The sequence below is a fragment of the Prunus avium genome, chromosome 1 (assembly GCF_965620075.1).
Source record: "Prunus avium chromosome 1, drPruAviu1.hap1.1, whole genome shotgun sequence".
Taxonomy (NCBI): domain Eukaryota; kingdom Viridiplantae; phylum Streptophyta; class Magnoliopsida; order Rosales; family Rosaceae; genus Prunus; species Prunus avium.
In genome coordinates, this window is record NC_142284.1 from 14121218 (window position 1) to 14131630 (window position 10413).

General features: G+C 32.4%; 1 pseudogene; it reads left to right on the top strand.

Annotated features, from left to right (window-relative positions):
* Positions 1-8455: 8455 nt before the first annotated feature.
* LOC148297386 (uncharacterized) lies at positions 8456-9792 on the top strand (annotated as a pseudogene).
* The last annotated feature ends 621 nt before the right edge of the window (positions 9793-10413 follow it).

Consider the following 10413-nt stretch of genomic DNA (forward strand, 5'->3'; position numbering starts at 1 on the left):
AACTATTCATATATTAACTGGAATGTTTTTTCCTCTAATACATACCCATAATTTGAGTTAGCAACTTTATTAAATTGTTTTAAAATAGTTAACTTTTAATTTTATTTGTCATCAATTTTTCTTGACATTATTTTTATTTTAACATTCGTGATCTAATTTTATGAACATTTTAACAACAAAAAAATCCAAAATCCAAAATACAATATAATTTCACTTAAAATTAAAAACATGTACAACAACATTTTATTTCATAACTTTTTTTTTTTGGGTATTTTATTTCATAACTTTTTTTTTGGGTATTTTATTTCATAACTTTGAAAATAAAAACAAGTACGCAACTTATATTAAAAACAAATTGAACAACTTGACTTATTTGGTTAGTTACAATGCGGTCACATCATCTACATCATCCCAATCTATAGTCCCTAGAGCTACTACTTTTGCATATGCCCGGAATAATTTGAACCTTTCATTGAAGCCATCACCATAACTGCCTTTTATTTTTTGGGAGTTTCACTAAAACACCCAAAATGGGGGCTGAAATTATAAAAAAACCCAACACCCAAAACACTTTATAAACACACCCAAAACCCATCATTACACACACTCAAAACCCATTTATAAACACACCCAAAAAATATACAATTATTGATTTTGGGGTTAATTTTGGGTGTGTTTCTATGTTTAAATAGTATGTGGGTTTTTTTATAAATACATGTTTAGGATTGGGTTTATTTATAATAATCTATTATTTTTTCTTTATACTCTTCTGATGTTAAATGAATTGTGTCATTGTCATGCTTACAAACTACAGATTTCCCTTTGATTATCTTGGTGTTGGACTTAAGATACTGCTTATGAGCTCAAATTTCTGAACTTTGAGTGAAGTCAGACACTAAGAACACTTGTTCAATGCATTTCTTGATTATTAAAGGAGGTGGAGGTGGATTGCACCTAGGATGGAGGCATCCCCAATCAAATGTATGATGTTGCCTTTGATTGTTAGATTCCATTGGTGTGGTTGATTAGGTTGCATATGGAGGTAAATATTTATAGCCAAATGGATGAGTATATTGGTTTTTACTTTTACTTTTACTTCATTGGATTCCTTTATCATAATTCAATAATGTTATGAACCCATGCCCACCTTCACTTGTCTTCTTCAATTATTTTATGAGCCCTTCACCATCTCCTATTATCTTGTTTTAATCATGTTCTGAACCATTGATCATCTTTATCCATCTCACTTTATTAGATTCCCTTTATCTCTTATTGTCTCGTTTCAATCATATTATGAACCATTTCTCATCTTTGTCAATATCACTTTATTGGATTCCCTTATCTTTATATATCTTTTCATATCTTCATTCAATTATGATCAGACATGTAGGCCACCTCATTTTGTCATTTTGCAATTATTTCCTCTCTTCCTCCTTATTCATTTGTATTTTATCCTAATTTCCTATCATCTGTTGTTCTTTGAAGGACTTTTAAAATTTAACGTTTTGATTTTTAAATTATATTTTAATATTTTTTGGTTGTTTTCTTTTATTTATTATGGGAGTTACAATTGTTTGATTTTCAGTTTTTATTTTTTATTCATTGCCTTAATTTTTTTGGTTTAATGTGTCTAGAGGTTACAAGTGTTCGATGCCTATAAAAAGCCACTCCTCCTTCATATTTGAAATACCCCACAATCTGATTTCTCTATTCTCCTACTTTCATATATTCTCTACTTTCCATATTATTATTTTTGGGCAACGGTTCTGTGACTTGGAGATTTCTATCCGAATGTGAACGTGCTCATGGCGGACCTTGAGCTTTCTTATTGGGGGTCACATCTTAGAGTCTTGTAGACCGTCATTACTTACATGTAGGGAAGCTACAAAAGCTTTAGGACAATGTGTTTGACATGCTTTTACTATACTAGGCTTGCTTTCTTACTCTTGATTGATTTTGCTTATTTATTTGTTTCTTTATTTTTATTTTACTGTTAAAGCTTTATTTTATATATTATTTATATTTAAAGGTTTGAATAAGAGTTTTACAGAAAAAGAGAACACAATTTTTAATAACATCATCTTCCTTTCAAACCTCATCCTCTTGTCTATTTAAGAAGAGTTATTCAACCCAACAAAACACACAATCTCCTTTATTTTCATTCTCCTTCTTACAATGAATTCATATGGGAAGGCTATACAAAATTTCTTCAATGATGATTCTGATGATGACCTTCATCAACAAAGGGTTGCAATGATCGTTCAACATCATACGTTTTCATTGAAGTAGTATGCCCAGCTATCCCAACATGGCGGTTCCTTTGTAGTCCGTAAATACAAGAATTGGAAGAGATAAAAGCAACATCATAACCTCATGGAGGACTACTTCTGCGAAAGACCACTATACTCCCCAGTGGACTTTTGCAGGAGGTTCAGAATATGGAGAGAGTTTTTCTATCGCATCTTGAATGATATCGTTGCACATGAGCCATACTTTTCCCTTATCTTTCCCTATCTCCTAAATTAGAATTATAAATTTAGGCCTTTAATAAAATAGGTACTCACCACATCTTCAAAGATTTGGGGCACTTGCATGCCCTGCAATGGCCTTAGTCAAACATGCCTTCATAAGAGAACATTCTGATTAATGGTCTTGAGCTGAGAAGCAATGGCTTGTGGTGTTCTCGGCTTCGGTCCAACAATGCCCGTATCATTTTTCAAAAAAATTTGGTACACACGTTGCCAAAATGAGTCATTTGGTTGATTCATGCCAATAGCCCTATCTTTAGCGATAGAAATCCATCCTTTGCATAATGTTTCATCTTCTTGTGGTCTTCAATTAACATCTTTTGGTGGTTTTAGTGTCATTTTCAGCAAAAATGGAAGAATATTAAACGAAATTAACATAGTGAGAAAAGATAAATAAAAAATGAAAAATAAAACTTTTGTGAGTTATTTAACAAATTGATGGGTATTTATAAAGTTTTGGGTGTGTTTTGAAGTTGGATCTAATTTAGAATATTTGTTTTATTTATCTTAACTATTCGATTTTAATTTCAGCTGTTGGATCATTTTTTTTCCCATTGATCTAGCCACTTTTTATTTTCAGTCATTGGATTAAGTAGACGTTACATTTGAAATATATACAAAAAAAATATTCAAATGATGTTGTTAGATGCTAATGTATAAACCCCCAAGGAGCACCACGCGTTGCAGCCTTTTCCTTTAAGTGGTTGACATGGTTCACCCACTTTTGCCATTCCATTGCCTCTTTTCATGTGTTGCAACCTGGCTTGCAGTTGGGACCCATAAAATTTTTGCCTGGACTGGAAAGTTGGGCTAATATGTCCTCCCCAAAACCCATATGCCCAAAATTTCACCCTTCATTGTATATGGGTTAGAGATGGATTTGGGCTAAATTTTTTGAATTTTTTAGGTTCGGCCCTTATGATTGAAGAAGATATAAGAGCATTTCCAAAAGAAATGTCAAACTACCACATGAACATAACAAGACAAAAATTAAAGGTTAAAGTTACTCCAACCAAAAGTCTTACATTTTTCTTCCTTTGTCGGGTTCTACATTTACTTTTTTGGTAAACAGAAAGTCCAATCAAATCCTTGGAGGAACGGTTTGATTACTTCAATACACTTTTTTTTCACTACAAAAAAAGGGTCATTATCTACCAACATTTTCCGAGGGCCCCGAAATTCCCTCGATAAAATTGTTTTTTCCGACAAAAAAATGTTTTCCGTTGGAAATATGTCACGGGCCTGAAATTTATTTCCGATAAAGGAAACACCCTCGGAAAAAGTATCTATTGTCGTCGGAAATGTATTTTATTTGGTGGGAAGATTTGGCGCCAACTTTATTAACGACTAAAAATACGTTTGTCGGAAATAAGATGATTATTTCTTAGGGGTTTCTCATTCTGTCGAAACTGTTTGACTATTTCTAAGGAGCTTCTTATTCCGTCAGAATTGTTTGACTATTTCTAGGGAGCTTCTCCTTTCGTCTAAATTGTTTGACTATTTCCAAAGAGAAATGTGTCTTCTCGGAAAAACGTTTGAAGGTCAATTGCTGAAAAATATATAATCAATACTTATCTCATTAAATTGTGTAATCTTACATGTTAAAAGTTCCAAAGCTCATTAACATTTCCCACAATGGCTATCATTTATTTTAGAAATAGAAGACAAACAAAATTGAAAATTAAAAACTCATCATAATTGTATATAACCAAAAATAATAATTAAAGAATTTGATTGTTAATAGCCAATCACACTCCAAAATAAATAACTAAAAATAGTCAATCTAAAAAAATAAACTATCACAATTACATGAGAACTTATCCCATAATTTTAAGTTGAATTGCATCCCTTTTTCAATCAGTTTCATTGTCTTCAACATCATTTTGGATGACATGCATGCTTCGACTTTGAGTCTCTACTTCTTGGTATGGCTCACTCTAATCATCATTCATCTCATAAAGGTTTCTTGAATTTTTTTCCACTACAAAACTCCAAATCTTATTTTTAACCCCCTTCACATAAAAAACTTGGGTTGCTTAGCTTGCCAGTACGAATGGCTCTTGAGTATTTAGCTTCCGTGTTGTATTAACAATTATTATTCCATAACGATCTATCTTGTAACCTGTTCCTTTTCGTATTATGTCATACCAATCACAATTGAACAATACAACTCTATTTCCTTATGTGTAAAGAGCTCAATAATATCTACTAAGATTCCATACCAAGGCACATTGTCAATATGATTCTCTCCCTTGACCATAACTCCACTATTTTGTGTTTTTTTATCCTCATCACGCTGCAATGTATGAAACATAAAACCATGAATATAATAACCAGGATAATAAGTTACTTGCCTTTCAGGTCCTCGAACCAGAATAATAAATTGAATGCTTAAAATTTTAGTACAATATGGTGTCATATGATTTTTTTTTTTGTTACCAATTAAATACAGATAATTAGAAACCTATTTCTAGCAAATATTGTAATTTAAATTTATTTTTATTAATTTTTTATATAAAACAATTACGTTTTCGACCGCATTTCCCTCTCGGTAATGCATATTTCCAACAAACTCTTCATCATCGGAAATACTTTCCAACAATAACTGCCTATTTCCGAAAACATTCCTCACGACATAATCAGGTCGGAACAATTATATTTCCAACCATTTGTTGGTCGAAAATATTTGCCGACAAGATTAATCTATTTGTGACAAACTTTGCGACGACTAAATGTGGTTAGAAATATATATTTCCGATATAACTTTTCTATCGGAAATAATTTGTTATACTCATTTCTGACGAGATATTATATATTTTCCACAAACTTTTTTGGTCGGTAATGATAATTGTGACGAAATCTAGCATTCACAAATAATATATCATTGTTAGAAAAAGTATTTCTGATAACACTCTTTGGTCAGAAATATGAATTCGCCAAAACAAGAAATCTCGATTAAAAAAAACTATTTCTGACAATCTTATAAGTAATTGCGACCACATGTACGGTTCGGAAATAAATATACATGGTTGTTTTAAAAATTTATTTTCGAAAGAAATTTAAGCAATAGCTACGAAACATGGGCGTCGGAAATACATTATTTCCAACGGAATGATCGGAAAAGAAGTATTTCCAACCAGCGTTTTACTGACGACTTTCGACGGACTTTTGTCGTCGAAACATGATATTTTCGACGGCAAAAGGCTTGTTTCGACGACAAAATGTCCTCGCTAAAGGTTTTCCATTTTGTAGTGTCTTTTCTCCATCAAATTGTGTTGTTCCATATTTCAATAATGATGAAATTCGGTGTTTGTTGATGGTGACCTTCGTCGATCATCGATTTCGTTGTCGAAACTTGCAAATCTCGGATCGTCGATTTTATTAATGGTTTTATTGATTTTTTCAACTCCAACATAAACAATGCATCAAGACCATAATTGCTTTCTTCTATCCTTATCCCTACTATGTGTCAGGTCGAGGATGCAAATTCAGTGACGGTCACATAGGTGAGGCCATAGCCCATGAAGGCCTTAACCAGACTCGTGGAGTCTCTAAGCCGAATGCTTTTAGTGGTTCTTCTCCTTATGAGTTGTTTTTATGTGCTGCGTTGAACCTATGATCAAACACATTTGTCATCACATACAAAGACGATCAAGTGACGAACGATGCACCGCCACAGCTAGTGTCGTCGAAAGTTTATCTTCGGCTAGAGTGCTCTGACTTGAGCACTTCAATGCTTAAGGCTAAGAATACAAAATGCAAAATTTTGAAAAATATAGCCGAGGAAACCCTGTTTTTCATGCCTGTTTGGAAGATATGAGAATTTTATAGACAATGAGAGTATGAATGTGTTGCTTGCAGAGCTAAAGCATAAACAACAATGGAACTTTGAGTACCACTCTAAGATGCTTTTAATCACATTCAGTATTCTAATTTTAACCTTGTTGTATTGGGTCTGGAAGAGAATATTTTTAGATAAATTATTTTTGTAATGGTCACAATAAGTTCACAGGAAGACTCTGAACTACATTCATAGCATAACAATCCTAAATAATCCTACAATATTGAAGTGAAACTTTGATCAACTCCATTTACTCCAATGAAATACTAAACAATTACCCATGATGGATTGCCAAAAGAAACTCCCTTTTGGTGCTCAATTGTTGGTTTAACATAAAAGACAAATAAAGCAACATTCTTTCTTCTTTCCTTGTAATTCTCTCAACAACCAAACATATGATACAATAAGAAATGATAGGAACTGACTACCAAAAGAAAAAAAAGCACACATAGCAATATAGAAAGCAGGAACAAAAATACCTAGATAAAAAGAAGAATTTAGCATAAGAAGACCTGTAACAACTACCGTGAGACTAGTTTCATCAATTCCGAGAGTAATTTCCTCAATAGTAAAACGGGTTATAACTCTATAGCATTCCCCTTCATAGGTTGAGTTATCTTCATAAAAAAATTTAACCTTAAGAAATGAATAATCGTCATGATCTTTTAATTCATGACGGACACGAGACTTGGACATAAAGAAAGGAGCCTTGCAAAACTTGCACACACAAAATGGCAAACTGTCCGCAAGTAACATATTTATTAGCAAACCAAAGAAAATCAAATTACACTAAACAAAATAAAATAACACAAATTAAGAAATGGATACATTATCATAAGCATAAGATTCAAAAGCATGACAATTTTTAGAGTGAGAAACTAGTTCAGCACGGCAGAGAAAACTAAGCCCGCACGAGCAAACAAAATGGCGACCCATCCACGGTTTGTCCTTTGTTATAACACGTCATTGCTTACAAACCCAACACCTCAGATACTCTGATTCTGAACCTAATCTTTTAAAAACTCTATCCAATAGGTCCCTAGGTAAATTTCCCCAATCTGAAAATGACAAACGAGAAAAATTGAATTAGAAATATGATGATTAAGAACCGAGAGATGACTGCTCTTGCTTCTTAACCTTCTCATACGCAGCTTTGCAAAAAAAAAAAAAGACATACCAAGCATTGATCTGAGATAAAGATTACATTAAAATATAGGTTCACCTAATCAAAATGTCATGTTACACCTATCAAGTAGCTAAAAATAAAAAGCTCAAAAATCATGCAAACATGACCATATAAAAGGCCACAACTGTAATGAAATGAAATTATATGACCTACGAAAACATATTTTGTTTTCATCTAGTTGTGACAAGCAAAGTAGGGTACATGATGATGGTGACTACATGCTAGTTGAACTAAACACTTCGCCAAGTGAGCAAACAACACATGAACAAAGCCCATATAAACAAATGTAGATTCTACGGGGGAAAATCAGACATCATTGCATCAAAACAAACAATGTGTACAAAAACAACCTCCAGAGCAGCATTGGCATCACGAATAGCGGCATTAGGTTTCTTCATTTTGTTGTACACACCAGCTGTTAGGTAACAAATTATAGAGAGTTCAAAACCAAACACTAGGAAATAAACTTTCAAATTCAAAGAAAAAAATAATCCCTATGAATATAAGGGAACCACAAACTTAGACCTCTCATACCATACCTCTCCATTTGGATACCTCTCTTATTCCTTATTCCACTTTTCTCATATGCTTTCTCTCTCTCTTAGCAACATTTTTTCAATGATAATTTTTCATGAGTATTATTAATTTGTATGATTTTTTATGTCTGGAATATGGATTTTGTGTGTTATTGGCTTGACTTGATAAGAATATTGGGTCTGATTAATTTGATTTGGTTGGATTATAATTTGGTATTCTTCTAGGGTTCTATGATCGACAAATTGAGTATTTTCTAGAGTTGGTTTACAACTTAACCATAGCTGGAGTCTGTAGATTGCAGTGAACATAATAAATGTCGGAAATGAAACTCTAGTGCTAGATAGAGAACGTAATAATACCAACATGTCTATCATATTAGATTTGGCGGTGCTTTTGGGAAAATGTTCGGTGATTACACTAGGTAGTTATTGGAGGTGAGTGGTGAAGGTATAAAAAGAAAGCAATGTAAGATATCAACTGAATTATTTTTTACTTTGAATTCGGCAATGTCTTCCTTTTTTGTTTAATGAGGCTGAATATGAGGGGGTTATACTAAGGGAGTTATATGGCTTAACAAGCAAATGACTTCCATTGCAATATGAGATTAAAAGATTTGAGAAGGAGGAATAAATGACTGAGGGTGGAAGTTATCAACTAATAGAAATTTGATGATGAAATATATTATAGATAGCTTTATGAGATCATCCTCATTGTGTTTGTTAATGGAAGTAGATTTAGAAAGGTAGTGTTTTTTATTTAATGTTGCAGTTTGAATATCTTGACATTGAAGAGGAAACAGTTTTTTGTTTATTGACGCTACATTTGTAGTAAGAGCCACTTTTTTTGTTACATATTCTCTTGCCTAATATATATTATATTCTTTTTTTTTTCTCTACATGATGTAGGCAATATGTTATGTTTTATTGATGTTGCATGAGTAGGAAGAGTCAGTTAATAATTTGGTGCTGCATGTATCTTGCTTAGAAGCTGTGCCAGATTTATTCCTAGATGTTTCCATGAGATGGACTTACCGATAACAAATGGTTCATGAGTAATATATCATTAAGTGCGATTTAAATTAATTTAGGGAGTGGGTTTGATGAGTGTAGATTTTAAACTTGCGTTTCTTACTTCTTTTTATGTTGAAAATAAGCTAAGTGGTGTCTTATTTTATCATAGTACCAAAAGGAAGCAGCTAAATGAAGGAGCAAACAATTTTCTTTGTTTGATAGACTTTCTAATATCTTTGGAAATGATCATGCAAACGGACAAGGAGCTGAAGTCTCCGCAAACATGATGGAAGAGCAAAGCAATAGTGAAATTAATGCTAGTGATAATGGTGTCCAGGAAGATGCATCTCATATGTCTTTAAACAAAGAAAGAAGCCAATCCATGAACAGTCAAAATAAGAGGAAATGAGCTACAAGCTCAAGCGATGAAGAGAAAATTGTGACTATATTTGAGAAATTGTTTGAAGCATTTAGGAAAAGGATGCAAACGGTAATTGAGGCTATAATAAAATGTAATGAAGATCGATCTGATATTGCCAAAGAACTCAAAAAAATGGGATTTTCTCCTTTGTATCAAATTGCAGCACTAAAAATCATTTTGGAGAAGCCACAAAATATATCTATGTTCATGTCTTTGGATGATAATATCAAAAATTGTTTGTTGAGCTGTTGCTTAGTGACAATGTTTGAGGACATGACCTAGCTAAATTTGATGCATCTATCTTTTTGGAAACACCACAAATGATGCATTGATGAGATTGGCTTCATTTCAGAAACACCACAAATGGTATAACATATTGCTAGTATTAAAGCTAGATGGTTCATGGTTGTGGGGCTTATTAGTTTCATTTTGAAATTGTGGATGTTTATTTGCATGTATTAATGGTAGAATTGTGTGCAGTGAACTGAACCTCTATTTTTTGAGTCATGTAGATGACTTTGGCATATATGAAGAAATTCTAACATTGACATCTACATGTAAATTCTAAGTTTTGCATATATGCATCTCTTGAAATTCTTGAAGCATGAGTTGATATAGGTGGTTGTTATTGATACATTAATCAAATTCTTTGTGTTTGCATACAAATAAAGACTCAATTATACACAAACTTTGTGGAATTTATAATTTTAACAACAAACAAAAAGCCTTTGGTTTGGGGGAAAAGAAATGTACATGTCAATTTGGTGATTATAATAACAACAAAAAAAACTTATATTTAATTATCTAAAAATTATTAAATTTAAATATTAAAATAATTATTTTTTAGTCCGACATAGCACTGAACATATTTCTTCACTATTTTTACAATC